The sequence below is a fragment of the Rhinatrema bivittatum genome, chromosome 1 (assembly GCF_901001135.1).
Source record: "Rhinatrema bivittatum chromosome 1, aRhiBiv1.1, whole genome shotgun sequence".
Lineage (NCBI taxonomy): Eukaryota > Metazoa > Chordata > Amphibia > Gymnophiona > Rhinatrematidae > Rhinatrema > Rhinatrema bivittatum.
Window position 1 is genome coordinate 383,108,344 of NC_042615.1, and position 26,678 is coordinate 383,135,021.

Consider the following 26,678-nt stretch of genomic DNA (forward strand, 5'->3'; position numbering starts at 1 on the left):
AGCCCATGAAGGATAGCTCCTACATTGCGGTAGCACCATCTCTCCCTAAGTTCCACTTTGAAGAGGACGAGGGGAGTTTGCGCAACTCAAAGTGTTGAGAACAGATGCTGCAGTTAAATGACTTTGAAGTTCATATTCAAAACAATTTCTCCAGCTAAGTTCAGACAAATGGAGGGATTTGAAAATTGAGCTGCTCTGACTGATCCTGAGATAGCGGAATAGCTGTTTATCAAGCTAAACAATATTATTTGGTTAGCTCAGGGTGGGGATGTTGTACGGTGGGGCTGGATATCCAGCTAACTAGATGAATCAACAAGCTGCAGAAGTGCTCTCATGCGCATTAAACAGCATATATCAGGCGAAAAAGCACTATCACTGCACTATCACGTGATATACATGATATTTTGCAAAGCTATGCCCAGGTTGCCTCTCCTATTACAATCAGCTGCAATTCGATGTTAATATTTTATCTTGGCCGACTGAGAAATTGGTCAGCCATGATAAAACAACACCACCTCCTAGGATTTCAATAAATGTAAAGTTAGAGCCCTGGGTCCCTAACTTGGGTCCCGGGGCACCCGTTTTATATTTAAAGAGCCGCTACAAAAAAAAGTGCCACAGTAAAAAGAAAAAGTCGAGCAGGGGTCAGGACAGACCCATGGCTCAACCCGGGACCACCATTCTAGGTGCCCCGACCCCTAAAAGGTGTAAAAATAGATGTAATGCTATGCTGACTCCAGAGAGTGAAGCTTGTAACTGCAGACCATATTATGGATACTCATTAGATAACCGAACATCCTTCTTGAACAATGGATCTCCGTAGTCCTTAATAAGATCCTCTACCATCTCACCAATAGTTTATTCTTTTTGTTTACGACGTTCATAGACCTTTATTTCTCCAGCAGTCTATGCTTCCAAGTTTTCTATCCTTGTTGTATGTAACTTTGTTCTTTATTTATTTAAAAACATTTCTATACCGTCTTTCAAAAGCGAGAATGCTCACCAAAACGGTTTACAAAATAAGCAAATATTAAAGTAGAAAATTAAATAAAAATAAAATTAAATAATAACAACTAAATTAAGTAAATAAGGTAAAAGAAAAATAAAATAAAAGTAAAAATAAAATAGAAGAAAGAAAAGCAATAGTAATGAAAAAGAGAAAATACAATTCATTCAAATAAACCCTACCTCTAATAAACATCTCTAAGTAATTAAAATTAACTATACTAAATTAATTAAATTATATTACGAAGGTCAGATCAGGGCCCATACAAAGGGGTTCCTTTCTGACATTTCAGGACTGCAGTGGCAGTGAAGTCTTATGTAACATCCCTGAGTGTAAGGAATACTGTGACGTCTGCTGTTTTTCATATAGAATTTCAGGAAACTTATTTGTCTCTTAGTGGTGTGCTACACCAGAAAATCAATAAGGAAAGTGTTAAGATTTAAGAGAACTACTGCCCTGCCTCCTCTTTAGCACAGTATGTCATCCGGGTACTGAAATACAGTTCTCACAGTGTAATGCCCCTGACCCCTTGCTTGTTTAGCACATCCACGGCCTTAATGGTGTCCAGGTGCCAGAATCGTAAGCCAGCTACAGTCTCGGGCATTAACTACTCCCTCAGGCCCAGATGTATTAAGGTGTGCTGGGCTGTGTGCACAGTCCTTATTAGCGCGGGCCCTCATTTGAATACTTGATCACGCGCCCAGGAGAGTGGCCTGGGCACACGTCGGGAGAGCAGGCACTCGCCTAGGAGTGCTGGCTCTCCCGCGAGATTTACTGAATCGGCCCGATATTAAGGTATGTCTGTCTGTTATTGCACTGTTTTTTTCTTTACAAACTGCTTTGGGACAAGGAAGGTGGTCGAGAAAAGTAAATAAACATAACTTTACTCTCCATGCAGCAAGGCGTTTTGCGTGCAAAAATTGTTTGAACAAATCAGTGTCAAATTATGCACAAATATTAGCACTCCTTGGTTTAAACACCATGTTAATGATGGCAATAGCTACTACTTCCCAATGCAGAGGGGCACATAGGGTTAACTCACAGTTTTTTAACTCTGGAAATATCAGAGCTGGAGTAAAGTTACTTGGGTTAATGTTAGGCTATGGGGCTGAACCAGAAGTCCATAGTGCCGGGGTCCTGTACTTGGAATTTATGTGCAAAACACACAAGTTGTGCACAAATCAAATTTTTTACACGTAAGGTATTTTTTGTGCAGAGAATATGATTTGTAAATACATTTTTTCATACTCATGAACTGTGTTTTGTGCTGTGACGGGGTCACTATGCTAGACTAAGATAGGAAGAATAAAGCTAGGAACCAAAGAGTCAAGGGAAAGGGGGGGGGGAAGGAAAATACAGCAACACCAGGCTAGAGAAGTCCCTTGATTCCTTCCCCCGGATGTTTCAAGGACAGAAGAATCACAGGTGTGGGAGGTTAAGGGTGGGACTTCCCTGGAGCCAATCAGCTGGCAGAGGAGGAGTAGTTTCCACAGGATAAAAAGGACTCCCTAGTAGAGCAGTCTCAGTCTCCTGTGGGGGACCGAGGAGGAAGGATCGGATTTCCTGTCTGCTCTGGGAGACTTTGAGGCTGGACATTCCCCGACCGTGTGAAGGACTGCAGCAACTATCACAGAGAAGGTGAGCGCGGGGACTTCTGTTTGTTGGACGTACAACAAGGATACTTTGCCTGGAGAACTGCCAGTGGGTGGCTGTACCTCTGGGGAAGGGTTGAGGTACGGAGGGAGGTGACAGTTAGGCCCAGTGGGGCCGGACTTTTGAACTATGGACTTTGAGAGGGACTTCTGAAGCCAGTGGTTGGAAAGTGAGTTGCTGGCTCAGTAGGGAAGGCATCTGCCTTCTATCCAGGTGGTGAGGATTCAAATCCCACCTGGGGACTTGTGAGATAAATACGGCTAAATTGCTATTTTGAGTTTCCAAGGGACCAGGGAAGCTCATTCAGAGATTGGATCCCAGTGTAACCGTCTCTTTTTAGTCAGTAAGGAGGTCCAGACAACTGATCCGTAAAGATAGACTTTTATTGCCAGCAAGATGCAGCTAAGACAAAGGCTCAGTACAACTGCATGCCACGCCCCCTTAGGAGCAAACCTTTATGCACTTTACAGTTCTTATCTTTCACACATGCGTTCTGGTTTTTGCTGAACAAACAATTTACAAACTGCTGAACAAGCAATAGCTAGCGTGGTCTCTAGTAGGTGTAGCTTATGATCAGACTATTGTTTCGTCATTTAATTGACGGGTTAGACATTTGCGGTAGCGTTCGTATTAATACAATACAAATTATGATTCCAAAATGGAGTTACGTTTCACTAAATGTTAGTGCGTGAATACGTCACTACGTATTAGGTTCCGTTTGCGTTGCAAATGTTAGTAAATCAAGATGGCTGTGCGTTTCACTGCAGGCATGACGAGACGAGAGGCGTCTCAGGGGTGCAGTCTTCAGGGGTTCATGGAATCGAACTCCTTCATTCCCCCCTTTGATACTTCAACTTCGGTGGAAGGTGGAAGTATCACTCGTAGCTGTTAAGTAACTGAAAAGAGAAGGAAAAAATTAATACGTAGAACTTTTCAAGGTGGACCCTAAGTAGTTGCCAGGTCGTTGTTTTCTTCACGGGTTTGGGACGGGTGGACCCTATTGGCGTCACCCCCCTTTGTAGCCCGGCTTACCCTTAGCAACAAATGTGGTCCAACGTGGTGAGTTACTTATGGGGCCTTAGAGTTTAGTATCAAGGTAATCGTCATCAGAATCAAAAGTGACATCAGAGTCAGATGAATCAGAATTGGGGAATGTGGAAATAGACACATACTTATTGATCATCATAACATGAGCAGCTGCTCTGCGATCTGCAATGGTTTCAATCATGGATCGTAGATTTCTGAAAATGAGAGGTAAACAAAGAGGAAATAAAATGCAAGTTAGAACAAAAAACAGCAGAGGGATGAGAATGTCTTTCAGTCCGGGAATTGAAGTAAGCCAATTTGGTAGAGAGGCTGTCCAGTCAAGGACACCGGTCCACGTCTGCACAGGGACATGGGCCAATCGGATCATTCGATCAGTAATCTCTTCGATGACTTTACTCTTATCATCAATCTGTAAACAACAATTAGAGAGATTAAACTTTCCACACACGCCTCCTTCTTGTGCTAGGAGGTAGTCCAAGGCTAAACGGTTTTGGTAGACAGCTGTGATTATTTTGGTGTTCTGCTTGGCAAGGATATTGAGAGCCATGGCAGAATCGTTAGTCAGAAGTTCCAACACTGCTTGCAGTCGGATGATACGATTTAACATATAGATTGGAGTTCTATATCCATAAGAACCATCTTCAGCCCAAGTGGCAGGGCCATAGTATTGTACAATTCGTTCAGGAGGCCACTCCTGATCCTTCCAATCTCCAATAGAAACTTTAGTAGTTCTGCGACGCTTGTTTGGTTTCATAGGACTGTAGACAGGTACACCTAATGTTTCTCCAGCGGTGATTGGTAAGAGAAAGAAACTTGGCCGAATGGTGGCCAAGAAACAGGTGCCATACCAGTTGAGTGGTAACAGTTCATAAGCCCTTCGGCCACAAACGAAGTAGTATCCATCTGGCGCCGCAAAGAGGGTGGTGGGCACCCCAGCTGCAGTCCACGTTTTGTTTAGGGTTGAGTCAGTCCACAAGGTAGTGGGCATAGTCAAATTTTCTGTCTGCCACCAAGTTAGTTTGGTTAGGTTAGCAGTAAGGACCCCTGTACATGGTGAATTTCCAACAGAGGTAGTATAGATTCGGGAGTGTTGTCGAGATATGCATTGTCTGCCAATGACATCTGTCTGGAGAGCCCACTCGTATGGATGTGTCTTCCGTTTGTAAGTTATAGTTGTGTTCAATTGATTGAGGTCGGTTTGGAAGACCTCTTTGGCTTCCCATGGCCATTGCTCTCCTGTGTGTGTGCCTCCGCAGACAAAGCAATTCTTAACTTCGAGAGAGAGAGCTATATTCTCAGCCAGATTCACAAACATATTCTTTGCTTGATGTGAAAAGGCATGCTTCTTCAATTCTTCGGATACATGGGATATTTCATCAAAGAAGGATTGATAGCCCACTACAGTGGTCTGATGAATGATTGGGCGAGGCTTGTCTCTACGCTGGGTGATTGTTATGTATGTCATTGGGTCTTTTCCAGCTCCGTCGATGCCAAATCCCCAAGTATCTTGCCAGGGGGATCCTTCACCTCGTATGGGCCATTGCACGGACACAATATTACCGGTTTCTGCTGTCAATCTGCCGATTCCGTGGCAGCCATGGTAACCTCCACCTGTATAGTCACATACCAGAGCCCAACCCGACAAAATCAAGTCTCCTTGACAGGGTAACCAACTGGATGGGTTGGCAGCTCGATTGTACGGACAAAGGTACTTGTGGTTATAAACATAGGAATTTTTCCAAGATCGAGATCCGCAATGGAGTGCATTTGGGTGTTTATCAATGGCTTCACAGGCATCGAAGGTTATTGTGACGGTAGACTCTCCTCCGATAAGGACTTTGGTCGAGTTGATGTAGGACAGGATACCTTTTCCTTCTGGAATAATACTTGATGTGTAGCTCTTTGGTAATCCAGCAGTGAGGGTAATGTTATAGTACTTGGGAGTTGTTGGTGTGTGACAAATAACCTTGTCACCCTCTAGACATCGATGAAAAGACTGGTATCCTTGAGTGGTATTTAATGCGCATGCAGGTTGCGTTGCACATGAAGTGGGTGGCTGAGATTGGTGTATAATGGTAGAGACAACCTGGAATCCATCTGAAGTTGTAGTACAGATTGATTTGATGCATTCTGTGCAGTTCTTGCTTAGGGGTAGAACAAGAGATGTAGTTGTAGAACATGAGATTAGTAGAATAACTTGTAGAAGTCTGTTTCTCATGGCTGGAGGTTTAGAGTAAACACTTTATGCTTTGCCTTGTAAGTAGATCAGTTGATTAATTCTGAAAGGAAGAAAAAATGTATATGTTAGTACTCTTTAGGAAAGTACTATAGTCGTTTACCCTGGACTAATTTGTTGCCTGCTTTGAATGAACTTTAACTTGTTGTCTCCAATCCTGGAGACCTGCCAACTGGAGGCAGCAGGTTTCAGGCGGGTCCAGTGAATCCATGAGGGGCATCCAGAGACTTTTACAGCAGTAGGAGTGGTGAGTAACACTGTGTATGGACCCTTCCATCGTGGTTTGAGGAAATCTGATTCATCCCAGTCCTTCATCCATACAGAATTTCCGATTTGGAATGGATGAGTCGGGGTTAGCAAGACTAGTGGTTCAATGTCGCATGTATAGCTCTGGATGGCGATGACTGTGTTATGTAGTCCCTTAAGTTGGTTACTAAGGGACAGTTCTCCTTGTATCTGCAGCGACTCAAGAAAAGATGGAAGGGGTGGAGGTCTTGCATACATCATTTCATAAGGTGTTAGACCAGACTTTCTTGGACTGCATCGGATATGTAGTAAGGCTAAAGGTAGGATGTCTGGCCATTTAGTCTTTGTTTCTTGACATAGCTTAGCCATTTGATTTTTCAGAGTTCTATTAGCTCGTTCAACAGCTCCGCTGCTCTGGGGTCTCCAAGCACAGTGTAGATGCCAACTTACACCCAGAATTCTGCTTAATTGCTGTGTAACTTCACTTGTGAAAGCTGGTCCATTGTCTGAATTTATTTGCCTTGGTAATCCGTATCGCGGTAAGATCTGATGGAGGAGCAAAGACACTACCTCTTTGGCAGTTTCAGTTCGTGTGGGTATGGCTTCGATCCATCCAGTATAAGTACAGACAGCTACCAGCATTGCTTTGTATCCTCTAGAGGGTGTCATGTGGGTGAAGTCGATTTGACAAACTTGAAACGGCGTAGTTCCTCGTAGGATATGTCCGGGGGCAGGACCAGGTCCATTTCTGGGATTGTTTCTTGCACACGTGACACATTGATTGATTGCATGTTTAGTCAACTGAGTGATTCTGTTGATGTAATACGTTTTCTCCAATAGCTTAATTAATGCATCTCGACCAAGATGAGTTCTGTTGTGGGCTTCTTTGACAATAGTCCACGCTAATGCTTCAGGTATCCATATTCTGTTATCTTGCAGAATCCACCAGCCATCGTGATGGTGGAATTTCTCAGCCTGTGCCCAATCATTCTCTTCCGTTGAATAAGCAGGAGTTTCCGTTGGGAATTGTAGAAGTGGACAAGTTGTAACTGGGATGTGCGGTGAATGGGCACGGGCTGCTTCTTTCGCTGTTTTGTCTGCCCATTGGTTTCCTTTTGCAACGGGATCTGATTTTCCTGTGTGGGCTTTACAATGCATGACAGCTACCTTTTGCAGTGCTCATACAGCATTTAGCAATTGATGAATTTCAGACGCATTAGCCAGTTGCTTTCCTTCGGCGGTGAGAAAACCTCGCTCTTTGTATAAGGCTCCATGTACTTGGATGGTGAGGAAAGCATATTTGGAATCTGTATAGATGTTCACAGTCTGTCCTTCTGCCAATTGTAGAGCTCGAGTGAGAGCGATGAGTTCAGCTTTTTGAGCTGATGTCCCAGGAGGTAGGGACTCAGCTTCAATGATGTCATCTTCAGAAACCACAGCATAACCGGCCACCCGAATTCCATCAATAACTTGGCTGCTTCCATCAGTAAATAGAGTCCATGCTCCCTGCCAGGGTTGATCCCTCAAATCTGGTCTGCTGGAATGTATTGTAGTCATGACCTCTTCACAGTCATGGGCAACGGGTTCAGGTGCCGGCATAAGAGTGGCCGGGTTCAAGTTTTTGCTGTCTTGTATTTGAATTTCAGGTGTTTCACACAGTAAGGCTTGGTATTTTACAAGACGTGAGTTGGTCATCCATTTTGGTCCATGTGTTTCTAGAAGTCCTTGAATGGTGTGGGGAGTTGTTACGTTCAGAGTTTGACCAAAAGTTAATTTGACTGCTTCTGGAATTAGTAAACATGCAGCCGCAATGCTTCGAAGACAACCTGGCCATCCTTTTGCAACATTATCCATTCCTTTTGACAGATATGCAACAGGTCGTTCCCACGAGCCTAGAGTTTGAGTCAATACCCCAATGGCCATTCCCTTTTTCTCATCGACGAATAGATGGAATGGTTTCATTACATCTGGCAATCCTAGGGCAGGAGGTTCAATCAGGGCATCCTTCAGTTGTTGTAAGCTTGTCAATTCATGGGTTTCCCATTGAAAAGGCTGAGATTCTGCCTCCTTTCCCCGCAGCTTGTCGTACAGGGATTGGGCAATAACAGCATAGTTAGCAATCCACAGCCTGCAATATCCAGCAGCTCCAAGGAACGCTCGGAGCTCTTTCTTGCAAGTGGGTACAGGTTGACCTCGTATTGAACTGGTACGGGATATTCCAAGACAACGGGTACCTTCCCGGATTTGGAAGCCCAAGTATTCTACTTCCACTTCACAGATTTGCGCCTTCTTTTTACTTGCACGGTATCCTTTTGAGTACAACGTCTTTAGCAGGTGGAGAGTGGCTACTGCACATTCGTGATACGTTTCACGAAACAACGGAAGGTCATCCACATACTGTATTACTGGCCCATACATGACTTGGTACATCTTCAAGTCTTTTGCCAGTTGCTCACCGAACAGCGTAGGTGAGTGCCTAAACCCTTGAGGCAAGCGAGTCCATGTGTACTGCTGCTTGATTCCAGTTTGTGCATTTTCCCATGTGAAGGCAAAGATCTTCTGGCATTCTTCTGCTACTGGAACGGAGAAGAAAGCATCTTTGAGATCAATAACACTGTACCACTTGGATGCAGGGGAAACTTGAGCCAAGATTGAATATGGATTTGGTACGAGGGCTACTAGATCTGCTACTTGATTATTCACTTTCCGTAGATCCTGTACGGGTCGGTAATCAGTAGAACCAGGTTTCTTTACGGGCAACAAAGGGGTGTTCCAAGCAGATCGGATTCGTCGGAGAATGCCCAAATCATACAGTCTCTGCAGATGTATCTGGATTCCTTGCCTGGCCATATATGGAATGGGGTATTGAGGTTGATTAATCACCTGTGCATTCTGTTTCATTTCGATCCATATGGGGGTAGCGTCGATGGCTATTCCCCCTGGATTCTGCTCGGACCATACTTTAGGCACGCTATCCATTAGCAGTCTTCGTTGTTCGTTGAGAGGGGTGTTCACTTCGTATCGATGAGGAGTGATCTGTTCAAGGACGGGGAGATGTAGTCTCCATTCCTCTTGGAGTGGACAAATGAGAGAGACAGGATTATCGGCAAAGGATGCCTTAATTTCACCGGTGGGCTCGAATTGCAAAGTAGCCCTTAATTTACACAGGAGGTCTCTCCCTATGAGTGGTACTGGGCACCCTGGCACGTAAAGGAATTGATGGGACACTAACTGTCCTCCTACTGTAACCTGCCGTTTCTGGAGGAAGGGAGCGCTTAGTGGCTTTCCTGAAGCCCCGACTATAGAGATATTTTTTGAAGTAGGCGTGGTGATGGCTGTGGTCATTACAGATCTTTGCGCCCCCGTATCCAACAGTCCTTTGAATGTTTCAGCCCCTACTCTTATTTCCACCAAAGGGTCTATGGGAAGGGTTCCCCTATCTAGTCATGTTTCACTATCTTCGCCGGAAGTTTCACCTACGGTCATCTGCCATTCCGTTTCCTTAGATTTGGACGGAGTATATCCTCCCTGCTTTGCTTGCAGGGACTCCGGACACTCAGACTTCCAATGTCCTTCTTGTTTACAATATGCGCATTGATTGGTTCCCAATGGCATTCTTCCACCTCTAAACGATCCTCCTCTACTTGCTCGTCCTCTTGGCAGCCCTCTAGAGGGCGATCTGCCTCTTCCTCGGGGTCCGGGATACCCGTGATACTGCCTGGACGGGTTCCCGAAATTAGTTTCTTCCAACGCTGCGGCTAACAAACTGACACTTTCTCTTAACTTTCTAGTTTCTTTCTTTTCCTTCCTGTCTCCATCCGGTTCTCGGTTTACATAGACTTTATCAGCCATTGCTTTTAATTGGCTGATATTCATCCCCTCGAACCCTTCCTGCTTTTGCAACTTCCGGCGAATGTCTGGGCAGGACTGTCCAACGAAGCTCATCACTATGATAGATTGATGTTTGGGGTCTTCAGGATCAAATGGGCTGTATTGGCGGTACGCATCCATCAATCGCTCCAAAAAGTTTCCGGGGGACTCGTCTCTCTTCTGTACCACGTCTTGGATTTTTCCCATGTTTACAACTTTCTGCTTCCCTTTCTTTAAAGCTTCAAGAAACGCGGTCTGATAGGCGGTAATGCGCTCCCGCCCTGCCGCAGTCTGGAAATCCCAGTTGGGATCTGCAGTCGGGGCTAAGTCTCTCGCTACGTCTTCGGGACGTCCATCTGACCCGGCTCCTAATCGAGCTGCCTCTTCCATGTTTAATTGTATCTGTCGGCGTTCTTCAGTGGTAAAAAGAATGGAGGCTAAATGCCGAATGTCAGCCCAGTTGGGATTATGGGCTGCAAAAATGCCCCGTAAAAAGTCTATCATCTGTTCTGGTTTTTCAGCGTATGACGGCCCAAGCTGTTTACAATTGAAAAGATCGCTGGATGTAAAAGGTATGTAGGTAAATAACTTTATTGTTTGCGTAGTGCGATGTTCGTTTTCTTCAGTCGGGACTACAGGAACTACAGTTGATGTCTCCCTGATTGGTAATTGCAAACTTGCTGCGGCTTGGGTTTTACTACGAGTTCCGTCTGCCACGGACGACTCGCTGCCGCCTTCTACCTTTGCGGTTGCCGCTTCGGGCTGCTCTTCATGAGCCGGTGCCATCCTAGGATCGGCTTGCGCATTAGAGGGAACTGGGGGACTGGGTGGCGTAGGATATGCCAGGGGACAACTAGGGGCATATGGTGGCGGCAAGATATTTTCAGCGTCGGGCAGTGCTGTGGGCGGCAGGGGTTTAATTTTTTTTTCTGGAGTCCGCGGATTCCCTTGTACTACAAATATGGCCGCCGCAGATGACGCATGCTCTGTAGGTTCCAATATGGCCGCCTTTCCCCTTCTCTTCCGGTTTGGGGACTTCCGGTCTCCCATTTTGCATGCTTGAGTTACCATTACGAGGGCGGCTCCCTCTACTAGCTTCTTTGCCCACGACGGAGGATTTTCAATAACTGCCATCCAAGCGGTTATGTACGGTATATCCTCAGGGCAACCCGGATTCCCTTCTCGTATAACTATATTCTGGACCCTTGTGGCCGTTTGGAAATTGAAAGTTCCTACTGGAGGCCAATTTACACACAAACTGGGCCACCTATGGGTACATCGTTGAATCATTCCGGGTTTTGTACATTTATGTCTATCGAACACTTCGCTATAGTGTTCCGTCATGACTTTTAATGGAGTCGAACCGCCCCCTCCCATCAGGATAGAATTCACAGACAAAGGAGGGAAGGGAAGACGGATAGGTAAGGGGTCCGTATCCGTCAGACACAAAGGGTTACAGTTGCCCCGACTAGAACGCGGTCGCCCGGTCTAGAACTGCGAGGCCATTCACTCTCTTTCACACAACAAGAAACCTATTCCCACTATCGTATACTTCACTTATAATTTTTCTCCTTATTATGCGCGTGGTCTTCGGAACGTAATTCCTACTAACACACTGCGTGGGGTGTGATCAAGGCCCCCTCGGTCCGCCGGGGATGGACCGGTTATTTTTCTTATCTATTCTTCACTTATTCCCTTGTTCCATGATACTTGCCTGCAGGGGTCTTCCGATCGTCACGAAAGCCTTCTTCCCGGATCATCAACCCAGAGATCTCAGCAGAATTTCTGTGGAACGATCTCCTCAGAAACCTGATCGCTGAACTTAGCGGTGGCCACTCACCAGGTGTCTGGGGGACTGCCCCGCCACCAACCTGCCGGACCTTCTGGAGAGCTAAAATAGCGTCTCCGGTACCTCCTGGCTGGCTCGCCAAATGTAACCGTCTCTTTTTAGTCAGTAAGGAGGTCCAGACAACTGATCCGTAAAGATAGACTTTTATTGCCAGCAAGATGCAGCTAAGACAAAGGCTCAGTACAACTGCATGCCACGCCCCCTTAGGAGCAAACCTTTATGCACTTTACAGTTCTTATCTTTCACACATGCGTTCTGGTTTTTGCTGAACAAACAATTTACAAACTGCTGAACAAGCAATAGCTAGCGTGGTCTCTAGTAGATGTAGCTTATGATCAGACTATTGTTTCGTCATTTAATTGACGGGTTAGACATTTGCGGTAGCGTTCGTATTAATACAATACAAATTATGATTCCAAAATGGAGTTACGTTTCACTAAATGTTAGTGCGTGAATACGTCACTACGTATTAGGTTCCGTTTGCGTTGCAAATGTTAGTAAATCAAGATGGCTGTGCGTTTCACTGCAGGCATGACGAGACGAGAGGCGTCTCAGGGGTGCAGTCTTCAGGGGTTCATGGAATCGAACTCCTTCACCGGGAACAGACATACGGACCGGTGGAAGCATCACATGTGCATATAAATATTATTTATATGTGTATATATACATATACACATAAATATTATTTATATGTAGTTAATTCCTCTCTGTCTACTTCCTGGCTACTTTAGCCCCCAAGTTCAATCCCCTTGTTATATGTAACTTTGCTTGTTTCGGCCTTCTTGTTTGGTTACACTTGTTAATCCCCCAAGTTCCATGTAAACCAGCCTGATATGAATCCCATTCATGAAGTCCGGTATAGAAATATATTAAATAAATTAAATAAATATAAATCTTGTTTTCTGCACAGACTACACTATTTGTGAACAGAAAACATGTTGTGCATAAATTGTATTTTATGGCCGTTAATCAAAGTCTTCTGTGTTTTTTCACTTTCCTGATGCATTAACATATCATTAGTTTACTGCACTGGTAGTTAATTCAATTTTACCCTGTGAGTAAAGACAAATTTAGCTCACATCTTATTACATCGGGCCCTCAGGTCTCCCTCACCGCTGTATCTGCAAAGGGAACAGCACCACCTAGTGCTAAAATAGAAAATAGAGCCAGCAGGTAAATCCATCAAGGAATAACAAACTGGATAAACCAAGGATAGGAGCCTGCTCGGTCATTCTAACATCGGCATTAACTCAGTGTTTGCGGAGAGCACTGCTGCTGCCTTACGGTTACAATCAGCTCCTAAGGGAATGTTGCAAGATTACTGCAGAGGGACTCAATGCTCTTCGAAAAGCAGGGGTCCCTTTCCCTCTCAGACTGCCATGAGAAATATACAAACCACCAGGCTTGCATAACAGAATGCTTTACTATTTGTTGAGTCTGAGTTCATTAAATCTGCATTGTTAATGCTTTCTCACCATGACTTCACTAATGAGTTAGTTACAGCAACCTTGCCATATCAGAAATTAAATGTCAAAACTTAGTATTCAACCAAATACCAAACTTGATGCAAGGCATAGCCCTAGTGAAAACTGAATTGCAATTCGAGAATTCTGTAATAATAATGTAAAGGCTCCATTGGGACCTCCACTAGGATAAAGAGTGTAGATAAATGTGCATCTTGCCACAGCGCCCTCACGGGAGGTACTGCAATGGTAGTTTCCTGACTGCGTACTCTCAGGTGAATCCCAGGCTTTTGGGTTTTAAGAAGGTCTGATTTTGTAATTCTCCTACTCTTTGTTGGTATTGGATCAACTCCTTTGCTAAGAAGTACAGGAAAAAAAAAGCGATCACTTTGCTTGCTCACACCCGGTGGTCAGTGAAGTGGATCGCAGCAATTTTGTGTGTCTTGGTGTACCTGTGATTTTTGTTTGTTTTGGAGGAAGCTTTTTGTCTTCCCTTCCTGCCTGAGAGATCAGATTTAGGAAAAGGACTTTCCCCAGTGGACAGTATTTTTTATTCCTTCAGACCAAAAGATCCCTGTGCTACCTAAAAGAACGGGATTGGATACCAACTGGAATCCACAGCTGTAAGAGAGAAGAAACCTGAGAAACACACACACACACACGAGGCCCAGAAGGTTATCAACCAATAGGTTGCTTACCTTACAAGCTTTTTACTACAGACAGAACATATGATCATATAGATTTTAATAAAATCATGGCAGTAAAACAGAAGGGCAACAAAAGGAGGGGCTTGTGAAACCAAGGACCAGTTGATACCGAATAAAGTCATCGTGACCGGCTGTAAGACAGGCTGAACACTCAGTATAGCATAAATAGATTATTTAAAAAACTTTTAATAGTATCCCACACTTGGATAATAAATTGCCTTGAAATGTACAGAGTGAATCCTAGACTGATTGAGAACATCAAGTTTACCATGAAAATGTAGCAGACTGCACTCCACCTGAATTATGAAGAAGGAAAACATGTTATTCTTAACATCAAGATCCCCTGAGGAACATTTCAGGGAGATTCCCATTCTCCACTCTTTTCACCTAACTTCTCTGATTACTCTTAACTCTTTGGGCTATGGATTTTGCCTTAAACCCAGAAACAGTAATAATCCACAGACATTGCACCTACGACTTATAAGTGACTTGAAGTTTTACAGCTCCTGTGATTTAGTGGAAGAGTTTAGTGAAATGAAAAGATTCTCAGATGACATCAAGATGACATTCAACTTGGATAAATGTGCTAAGGTGACTTTCCATAAAGGAAATTAAAACCTCTCTGAGGACTGACACACAGAAGAATTTTAGCAGGAAGGAGTATGTAAATATCTACACTGTTACACTGTAAAGCGCTTGTTGCTGAGTTATGTTTTATGTGAACCGATGAGATGTTCCCAACGTTCATCGGTATATAAAAACTGCTAAATAAATCTAGGAGTGGATGAAGGTACACAAATTTAGCACAAATAGATTATACTTACAGAACTACTATTATAGGCTTTCAAGCATACCTAACAGCATCAACAGATTGTAAGAGTCAAAATGTGATGAAATATGAAAGTAAACATCCAAAAGTGGTCTTCCACTTGCTGAAATTATTGTCCTTATGCATGGATGATTAGCCAATGCAGAAATGTAACCTGTGGTAACTTTAGATGTAACCCCATTTCTTTTTTTCCATCCTCTAACTATTAGGGATCTCCTGTGTTTATCCCATGCCCTTTTGAACCCCATTGTCTTCACTATCTTTTCTGGAAGGGCATTCCATGCATCCATCACCCTTTCTGTGAAGAAATACTTCCTGACGTTGCTCCTGAGTCAACCCTCTTGGAGTTTCATGTCATGTCTTGACCTCTACTTCTACAGCTTCTTTTTTATTGGAAAAGATTTGATTTCTGTACATTATTAATACATATCAGGTATTTAAAAATCTGTATCATTTCTCCCCGTCTCTCCTCTTCTCCAGGATATACATATTTAATTCCTCCAGCTTCATCTCATAAGTTTTTCAGTGGAGACCTCCACCATTTTGGTTGCCTTTCTCTGGACTGCTTCTATCCTGTCTCTCTCCTTTGAGATATGATCTCTAGGACTGAGCATAGTTCTCCATCATCACGTCTTTTTTTCCTGCTAGTTATGTCTCATTATGCAGCCCAGTATCCCTCTGGCCTTAGTTACAGCCTTGTCACATTCCTTCGCTACATTAAGATCATCAGACACTACCACTCTGACTTCTCTCCTGGTCTATGCATCAGTCTCTTGACCCCACCACATACAGCTCCTTAGGATTTGTTATGTTTTTGTATAGATGTGAACCCTGGGTTGAGATGAGAGATGTCTCCGCCCATAGAGGAGCCCCGTGGGCCTCACCGTCGATGGGCGTGGTCTCAGTGACATAGGACACAGCTGTATGATACACTTTATATGAAGGAAGGAAAAGCAGACCCCGCAGAGCGGGGACTGCAAATAAGTACAGTTCTGAGCAATAGGTATGCCCAGGGTGATACCACAGATGTGAAGATCCGGTAGTGGCCTGCAGAGTGAGGTACGCCAGGAAGTCCCTTCAGCCGAGTAGATCTTACCTTAGAAGTGTAGATCTGGTAGTGGCCCACAGAGCGGGGTACGCAGAGGATGACTGTGCTGAAGATGAACCAGTCTCAGGTATAGGAACCCGGAAGTGGATCTTGTAGTTGGTACGGCAATACCCTGCAGCTCAGGGTATACTAGAACAACTTCTACTGAAGAGGAACGGTAGTGGCCCAAGGCACACTGCAGAGAAGCTTCAGTAAAGCTGGTATCGCTGAAGTCTGTAGATAGGTACTCACAGTGGTATTTCCAGGACAGTGACCCGAGATGGCGGTTGGCAGCGCCAACGCCATCCCGGGGACACCGGGGAGGTCGGCATTGGTTAGCAGAGGCCGCCATTCTTCCTAGGATTGATGGTGCAGGGAAAAAAAAAAAAGTGAGCATGAGAGGTCGCAGCAGTCTGTGACCGGGCATAACAGTACCCCCCTTCTTAGGGCATCTCCCCGGGGGTTTTTATTTCCTAGGTTGTGACAAGTGAAATTGTCTCAACTCTTTATCGAGTATGTTGCTTGCAGGCTCCCAACTATTCTCCTCAGGTCCATATCCTTCCCAGGATATGAGGTACTCCCAGTGTCTTCCATGTTTCCTTACATCAAGTATATCTTCCACCTGATAAGCGATGTCCTTTTCTGCAGTGAGAGGTTGAGGTTCAGGTGTCTTCCTCAAATTCCGACAAGATGAGCGGTTTTAGAAGGGAGATGTGGAAGGCGTTGTGTATTTGAAGAGAGGCAGGTAACTGCAGGCTGTACGTGACTGGACCCAGGCGGTGGAGTAAAGCAAAAGGCCCAATATACTTAGGCACAAATCGAGCAGAAAGCAGTTTTAGGCGGACGAAGTGGGTACTGAGCCATACCTTGTCTCCAGGTTGAAACTGCGGAGCTGCTCTGTGATGGGCGTCATAGAACGTCTTGACCTTTTGCCCAGCTTCCTGGAGAAGTTCTTTAGTGTGTTCCCAAAGCTGATGCAGTTCTTGCGCCGAGGCCTTGGCTGCAGGAGATGATACTGACAGAGGCATTGGTAGAGGAGGTAGAGGTTGACGTCCTTAGACGAGTTGAAAAGGGGCCGATCCTGTTGAAGCTGACTGATGGGAATTCAGCACGATTTTGGCCCAGGGGAGCAACTCGGACCAGTCGTTTTGTCTGGAATTGACATAGGCCCGGAGAAACTGTTTTAGAGTATGATTCGTCCTGTCTGTCCGTTGGTTTGCAGATGGTAAGCTGAAGTAAGATCCAGACATATGTCAAACTTTTTGCAGAGGGATCTCCAGAATTTCGCTGTAAATTGAACCCCTTGGTCAGAGAGATGTGCTTTGGCATGCTAAGCTGACAGAAGACATGATGGATGAATAACTTTACCATCAGCTCCAGAATTAGTGACCCAGGTAATGCCACAAAATGAGCCATTTTAGAAAAGCTGTCTACAGTGTCCCAGATGGTGTGTTGCCGTTGGACACGGGTAAATCAACAAAGTCCATGGCTATGTGCGTCCACGATTCGCTAGGAGCAGGCAAAGGCTGGAGAAGACCCCAGGGACTCCCTGCCAGTGGTTTCTGTCTTGCACAGGTAGGTCATGACTCCACGTAGGCCCATACATCTTCTTTCTTATCTAATGTTGTGCTCCCACGAGCCATGGGCGCCATTCCTCAAATGAGAATTTGATTGCTAGTAGCTCCTTGTCTCCTATCCCATAGTTTCATTCGGCAGGAGAGAAGCGCCGAGAGAAAGGAACAGGGATTTAAAGTGTGGGTGTCACTATGCCGACTAAGGACAGCACCAACTCCGATGTCCGCAGCATCCACCTCGACAATGAAAGGTCATTGGGGATCTGGGTGGCGTAGACGTGGCTCTTGAAGAAACGCGTTTTTGAGTTCCTGGAAGGCGATCACGGCTTCTGAAGACCACTGAGAGGGATTGGCTCCCTTTTGCATCATGGCTGTAAGAGGCGCGGTCAAGGTAGAGTAGTGATTAACGAATGATCTGTAGTAGTTAGTGAATCAGGAATCTTCACAGAGCTTTAAGACCAGTAGGTTGTGGAAAGACCCGAATACTCTTGTTGTTTTGCAGGTCTATCTGGAACCCCTGGCTGGATACCACGTAGCCTAAAAAGGGAAACGGATTCCTGGTGGAATGAACATTTCTCTAACCTGCCCTACAGTTGGTTATCTCTTAGTCTCTGTAGAACATTAGCGACGTCCAATTGGTGACTCTGGAGATTTTGGGGAAAAACCAGTATGTCGTCTAGTTATACTACTACACAGCTGTACAGCATGTCCCTGAAAATTTCATTCATCATGATTTGAAATACAGCCGGGGCATTGCAAAGACCAAAGGCATGACTAAATATTCAAAATGGCTATCGCGGGTATTAAATGCGGTCTTCCATTCATCACCCTGGCGTATTCAGACCAAATTATATGCCTCTCTAAGGTCCAGCTTTGTGAATAGTTTGGCTCCTTGGAGCCTATCAAAAAGTTCAGAGATCAATGGCAATGGATAGCTGTCCTTCATGGTGATCTCATTTAAGCCGCGGTAGTCTATACATGGGCGAAGGGACCGTCCTTCTTACCCACGAAAAAGAATCCAGCTCCAGCAGGAGATTTAGAAGGCCGAATAAAACCCTTCGCCAAGTTCTCTTGGATATAGGCAGACATAGCCTCGGTCTCTGACAGAGAAAGTGGGTACACCCTTCCATTGGGAGGCTCGGAATTGAGCATCAAGTTTATGGCACAGTCAAAGGATCGGTGAGGTGGTAGAGTGTCTGCCGCTTTCTTAGAGAATACATCTTGAAAGGAAGAGTACTGTTGAGGTAGGCCCGGAAGGGAGGTGGTAGTGGTCAGGCAAGGCATAGGAGTTACTGCCTCTGAACATTTTCCATGGCAAGCTTTTCCCCATTGAGAGTTTGAGAGTACTCCAATCGAATTGGGGTGAATGCATTTGTGACCATGGTAGTCTGAGTACCACTGGATGAATCGCTTTATCCAGGACTAGAAACGAGATGGTCTCCGAATGTAGAGACCCCGTGTGGAGATGAATAGGTTGAGTAGAATAAGAGACCTCACCAGGTAATGGCTCACCAGAGCCAGGCGTAACTTGTGCACGCCAGCCAACTGCCGGCGCGAGATCCCCCAGCACAGCCGCTGTGCCTGAGTCCTCAGCCACACCTCCCGTCCCTGGACTGCCACGCCACCAGACCCCCTGCCCGCCCATTCAGAAAAGCCCAGGGACTTACATGCGTCCCGGGGCTTTACACGCCTCGCCGGGCCTTTTGAAAATAGACCCATGCACGTAGGGCTTTTAAAATCTGCCCCATATTGCAGTAAAGGAGAAAAGCATCGCTGATAGAATTGCCACTAGCAAGTGACTATCCTGTGGATCATATCAAAAGAGAGAAGACCTTTAAGTTTCATGTGATTTATTTTTTATATTCCACTTTTTGGCACTTCAAAACGGATTACATTCAATCAGAGACCAAGAAAATACCTACTAAACTTCCTGCTCAAGCTGGAAAATAACCTACACAAATAGGGCCAGATTTTAAAAACTGTGTGCGGGTGTAGATTTGTGCGTGCAACCTGGAGCGCACAAATCTACGCCCGATTTTATAACATGCGCACGCGTAACCCTTAAAAAAAAAAAAAATCTGCGCGCGCAGAGCCTATTTTACATAGACACGGCGACGCGTTAAGTCCCGGGGCTTTGCTAGGGGGCGTGTCGGGGGGGCGGCACGACGTTCGGAGCGTTCCGGGGGGCGTGGTGCCGGCCCGGGGGCGTTCCGGGAGCATGGCAGAGGCCTCCAGACCAGCCCCCAGGTTGGGTGATGGCGCGCCAGTGGGCCACCGGGGCAGGCGTAACTTTTGCAATAAAGGTAGGGAGGATTTAGATAGGGCTGGGGGAGTGGGTTAGGTAGGGGAAGGGAGGGGAAGATGGGGGGGGAGGTGGAAGGAAAGTTCCCTCCAAGGCCGCTCTGATTTCAGAGCGGCCTTGGAGGGAACGGGCAGCACGTGCAGGGCTCGCCGCGCAAGGTGCACAAATGTGCACCCCTTTGCGCGCACCGACCCCCGGATTTTAAAAGATCCGCGTGTATCTATTGAAATCCGGTGTACTTTTGTTTGCGCCTGGTGCGCGAACAAAATTATGCGCTCGCGCTTTTTTTAAAAATGTACCTCATTATGCACAATAAAGCTAGCAAGCGATTCCTAATGTGAAAATTAACTGACCAATATTTCGCTATACAGCTGCGTCACTATGTGAAAGCTATAGACTGAGGATTTGGTGTATTATTTAAAAAAGACTGCTGTGTTTTCAAGACTGATTACTCTGATGCAGCAGTATAGTGAAACACTGGCCACCATTATTTATTTTTCCAGCTTGAGTAGAAAGTTTAGCTGTTTCTAGATAACACTTTATGGATTCCCATTAATGGACTAAATTGCAACAGTTCAATGAGAAGTACATTTTTTTTTTTGCCAATTCACTAAACAAGTAGTGTTCACGCTCTTAATATATCAAATAGAAGAAAGATCTTGAATTCACAACATTAGCAGTTGCTAGCTTAATTGTTGTGCACAGCACCTGTGTAAAAATGGTCTGGATCCACCCTGGTTAAGGAGGAGCCCATCCCTTCGGAAAAGACTCCCCCCCTTCCCCAAAAGGTTCCCCAGTTCCTTACAAAACTGAATCCTTCTTCCTTGCACCATTGTCTCATCCACACATTGAGACTCTGGAGCTCTGCCTGCCTCAAGGGACCCGCGCGTGGTACAGGGAGTATTTCAGAGAATGCTACCCTGGAGGTTCTAGATTTCAGCTTTCTACCTAAGCCTAAATTTGGCTTCCAGAACCTCCCTCCCACATTTTCCTATGTCATTGGTGCCCACATGTACCACGACAGCTGGCACCTCCCTAGCACTGTCTAAAATCCATCTAGGTGACGCGTGAGGTCCGCCACCTTTGCACCAGGTAGGCATGATAACAGGCGATCCTCACGCCCACCGTTTGATGTTAAACTTACGACAAATTGATTGCCAGTACTTAGTGGTGAACTGGACTCCACGGTTGGAGACTATGTGGTGAGGTAGCCCATGGAGGCGGAAGATATGAGAGGTGAACAGCTTGGCCAACTCAGGTGCAGATGGAAGAGCTGGAAGGGCGACAAAGTGAGCCATTTTGAAAAAGGTCGGTGACGACCCATGAGATGCAGTTGCCGCTGGAAGGAAGGAGATCTACCACAAAATCGGTAAGTGGGTCCAGGGTTCCTTGGGGGCTGGCAGCGGCTGTAACAACCCCCAAGGTCATCCCACCCTAGGCTTTTGTCGGGCACAGGTGGGACATGGTGTCTGCAGCTCCCGGGTTCATTGCTGGAAACGGAGGTCCACTCTCCCGGCTAGGTCCCAGGCCTCCAGTTCGTCTTTTATGCGAGGGGCTAGACCCTCCAAAAAGATGCTCTTCAAGCTGACCTCCCTCCAGTTTAATTCCATAGCCAGTGTGCGAAATTCTAAGGCATAACCTTCCAATGGCCGTGCTCCCTGGCAGAGGTGCAGGATGTCTGACCCGATAGCGGCCAAACAGCCAGGCTCGTCAAAGATTTGTTTGAACACCTGGATGAACCACTGCAGGTCCTGGAGAGCGGGTCCTCTTGTTCCCACAGGGGAGATGCCCAGGCCAACGCTTTACCATCAAGGAGGGAGAGGATAAAGGTAGTCTTGATGGCATCCGTGGAGAATTGCGCAGGCTGTAGAGTGAAGTGCATGAAACACTGCTTGAGAAATCCTTGGCACTGCTTGGGGTCACTGGCATACCAGGGAGGAGCCAGGAGACATAGGATAGACGCTGCGGGCACCGTCAGAGCTGGAGACAGGTCGGAGGTGGCTGTAGAGGTGAGCACTCAGACATTCCATAGATGCAGCCATCTCCAAAAACTGCTGTTTTTGCTGAATCTTCATGGCCAGGCCTGGTATAGCCAGAGAGGTCCGCCGGGTTTATGGCCTCAGCAAGCTGTTGTGAGGTGGACCCTTGGACCGAGACGAGGTTGACACTACCTACAGAAGGAGGCCCTCCTGCAGGTCCTCATCATCGGCAGGTGGTACTGGGTGATGCGGAGACTCAACTGGACCTTCACCAACACCAGCCCTTGTTCCCCGTAGGTTGAGCCCATGGGTACCGGGGCCGGCTGAAACTAGGCACAGGTCTCCGGTCGACAAATCCAAAGAAGACGATAGGTGAGGTGTAGTGCAGAAGATGGGTCGAAGATCAGGGCAGGCAGCAAGAAGACAAATCCAAGAGGAGGCCAGAGGTTGGGGCAGGTGACTAAGAGAGCAGAGTCTGAGAGGCAAGCAGATGATCCTGGCAGGCAGCAGATAAGCAGAAGAATGTACTAAGGTCAAGCCAGCGAGTCAATCCAAAGAACAGCAGCTTAGAGTCAGGAACATGGGCCCAGGAGAAGGAACGTGGAGCCAGGAGCAAGTACACGAAGCCAGGAGCAGCAACAGAGACACAGAACCAGAAGTAGGAACACAAAGCAACTCGCTACTCATATGGAGTTTGACCTGTTGCTGAGGCAAGAGTTAGCAGCAGGGACTGCCCTTAAATAGTCCCCAGGGGTGATATCATCATCCAAGACCACATGAAGTTTTCCCGCCATGGCCCCTTTAAATCAAAGAGGAAACTGCGAGCGCACCTAAGGACAATGGTGGGCAGCCGTGCGGCAGCTGCGGTAGCTCCCCAACGCTGCGACCAAGGCCGGGACACAGCCAGCCTGGCGGGGGGTGAGTGAGGCTGGTTGCATACGGCCAGTTGATGCAACAGTCTATCTTTCTTCCAATAGCTGGTAAGAAAATTATCCCAATTTAGAAGTGTTATGATAAAGTATCAATTTTCATATCTTTACTCTGGTATGCAATATTCTCCTCATTTCCTTGCATGTAGCTGGTTGATACCTCTGGACTCCTCTCTCTTCTACATCTTGGTGATGTGATGGTGGATGCACCAGATAAATGCCACTGTTCTTCTTCCACTCCTAATATTCCTTCTCCCTGGTTATGAATGAGAATTCATTCCCCAAGAGGGATATGAATGGTCCATGGGTTCTTTCTGTGAGAGAAACCTCTTTTATTTTATTTAGAACTTTTTTTATACCAACATTATTGTAAAAATACATATCACATCGGTTTGCAGCAAAACTTTTTAAAAAACCATTACATAGAACAGGGGTTATATCAAACTATGTAATAGTTTGATATAACCCCTGGTTATAGGGGTTATAATAGGGGTTATAATAGTATATATGTAATATATGTAATAGTATTACATATATGTAATAGTTTGATGTACATAGGGGTTACATCAAACCATTACATACAACAGAGGTTACATCTTCCTTCAGAAGGTAAAGAATTTAGTCCCTTGGTCCTAGGGTACTCAGATAAACAACAAAAAGTAATTCTTAGACAAAAGGGGGAACCAAATCAAAGGAAGGATGGAAAAAGTTTCTTCATAGCGAGGTTTCTAAAATATATGGTGAAAAAAGAAAAGGTGCCCTATCTTCTTCACTTCACCCAGGTCTCAATGGTCCTTTCCAAAGGTAAATACATGAAATTGGAGCAGCAAAAGGACATGCTGCCCCTAGGATGGCTAACTGAAAGATCCACAACATAAGATGGTGGACAGGAATTATATACTCTAAGAATTCACTATCTCATGCTCCCACATGGGTGAGCTGAAACCCAGCAAACTACTTCTATTACCCATTATGAAATGGAACACTCCTAGTAGATATGTATATAGAAACATAGAAATGATGGCAGAAGACCAATCGGTCCATCTAGTCTGCCCAGCAAGCTTCACACTTTCTTTTCTCATACTTATCTGTTTCTCTTGGCTCTTAGTAACCTTAGGTTCTATTTCCCTTTCACCCCCACTATTAATGTAGAGAGCAGTGATGGAGCTGCTTCCAAGTGAAATATTAAGTTTGATTAGTTGGGTAAGCGGCAGCATAGCTCTCTGCCGTTGAAGCAGACAGCAATGCTGGATATGCATTGAAAGTGAAGAATGCCTTGAAAGTCACATTAACTATCATCAAATATTGAAAAGCCTAATAATTGGTAATACCTATAGCCCATGAACCCATCCCTGTTTTGGTTTTTTTTGTTTTTTTTTTTTGTTTTTTTTAATTGGGAGACGGCAGCCCTCCATCCTTCTGCTCCGTGAAGGTGAAACCAAACCACTGGCATCCCGATCCGTGAATGCCTCTGTGGCTACTGCCGCTCCGAGCAGTGTTTTGCTGCCTGCTCTTTATACGCGTCCTCTAGACCTGATGGATCCACAGTGTTTATCCCACGCCCCTTTGAAGTGCTTCACAGTTTTGGACTTCACCACTTCCTCCGGAAGGGCATTCCAGGCATCCACCACTCTCTCAGTGAAGAAATACTTCCTGACATTGGTTCTTATTCTTCCTCCTTGGAGCCTCAGCTCGTGACCTCTGGTTCTGCTGATTTTTTTTCCGACTGAAAAGGTTTGTCGTTGTCTTTGGATCGTTAAAGTTTTTCAAGTGTCTGAATCATATCACCCCTGCTCCTCCTTTCCTCCAGGGTGTACATATTTAGATTCTTCAATCTCTCCTCGTATGACATCCGATGAAGACCCTCCACCTTTCTGGTCGCCCTTCTCTGTACAGCTTCAATCTTATCTCTGTCTCTTTGTAGATACAGTCTCCAGACCTGAACACAGTACTCCAGGTGAGGCCTCACCAAGAACCTGTACAAGGGGATAATCATTTCCCTTTTCTTACTCTATATTCCTCTCTCTATGCAGCCCAGCATTCTTCTGGCTTTTGCTATCGCCTTGTCACATTGTTTCGCAGACTTCATATCATTAGACACTATAACCCCAAGGACTCTCTCCTGCTCTGTGCACATCAGCCTTCCCCCCCCCCCCCCCCCCCCATCGAATACAGTTCATTCGGATTTCCACTCCCCATATGCATGACTTTGCACTTCTTGGCATTGAATCTCAGCTGCCATATCTTCGACCACTCTTCCAGTTTCCTTAAATCCTGTCTCATTTTCTCCACTCCTTCCGGCGTGTCCACTCTGTTGCAGATCTTAGTGTCGTCCGCAAAAAGACAAATCTTACCTTCTATCCTGTCCGCAATGTCGCTCACAAAGATATTGAGCAGGACCGGTCCCAACACCGATCCTTGCGGTACACCACTTAAAACCGCTCTCTCCTCAGAGAAAGTTCCATTTACCATCACACATTGTCTTCTGTCCGTCAACCAGTTTGCAATCCAGGTCACCAACTTGGCACTCACTCCTAAGCTTCTCGTTTTATTCACCAGTCTCCTATGCGGAACTGTATCAAAAGCTTTGCTGAAATCTAAGTAGATGACATTGAGCGCTCTTCCTCGCTCCATTTCCTTGGTTACCCAGTCAAAAAAGTCAATCAGATTTGTCTGACAGGATCTTCCCCTGGTGAATCCATGCTGCCTCAGGTCCAGTAATTCTCCGGACTGTAGATAGTTCACTATTCTCACTTTCAACAGTGACTCCATTACTTTTCCCACCACCGAAGTGAGGCTAACCGGTCTGTAGTTACCCGCCTCCTCTCTGTTCCCACTCTTGTGAAGCGGGACCACCACCGCTCTTCTCCAATCACTCGGCACCACTCCCATTTCTAGGGATCTATTGAACAGGTCACACATCGGACCCGCCAGCTCATCTCTGAGCTCCCTCAGTATCCTTGGATGAATCCCATCAGGTCCCATGGCTTTGTCCACTTTCAGATTCTTTAGCTCTTCCCATACATTTTCTACTGTAAAAGGGTTTTCGTCTGTTCCACTTCCTTCCAGTTTCTTGTTGTGTAGAGATGGTCCTTTTCCAGGGTCTTCTTTAGTGAACACAGAACTGAAGTATTCGTTTAATATATCTGCCATTTCTTCGTCTTTCTCCACGCATTGATCATTTCTACCTTTCAATTTCACTATACCGCTTTGAACTTTTCTCTTTTCACTGATGTATCTGAAATGTTTTGTTACCATTCTTTATCTCCTTGGCAATCCTCTCTTGCGCTTGACTTTTTTCCGACTTGATTGATTTCTTTGTCTCCCTCAGTTGAATCAAATATTGTTCTTTGTGCTCCTCCCTTTGGGATCTTTTATATTTCTTGAATGTATAGGGTTCTCTATGCATCTATATAAAAGCATTTAAAATAGCATCAGATAACAATATAATAGAACAATAATCCAGGCTGTCAGGCTCCTAATAGCAAATCAAAATGCAATACAATAAACCTCAGGCACACCTAGAGGCAAAGTTAAACAGCTTTACTCCACAATAATGTTTCAGTTCCAGCTTTCATGAAAATTCCATTTAAAACTGAAAGGTCAGCATATGAACAATGCTATTCTTCCTTATATTCATGGTATTGCCTGGTATCTTCCTTATCACAGCAGAATATTGGTACCTTTTTAAAATCTCTTCAAAATTTAACTTTTGGCACATGTAAGAGGCATTACCTGTAGAAAAACATGTCCCAGGCCATTGTTGATCTAGTGGTCAACAGCATTATGTCCTGATAAACTGCTGCCTAGCACCTAGTCTTTCCTCTCTTTGCCTCCACCCTATGCAAACAGATGGCAAGGCTTGTTTCAATACAGCATTACAAAGAAAGCATGCTACAGA

The 26,678-nt window shown here is 45.4% G+C and overlaps 1 protein-coding gene across 1 annotated transcript in view; it reads right to left on the minus strand.

The window, feature by feature from the left end:
• LOC115091127 overlaps positions 1-26,678 on the minus strand; it is a 394,241-nt gene that overhangs the window by 334,266 nt on the left and 33,297 nt on the right. The gene's annotated exons all lie outside the window — the stretch shown is intronic.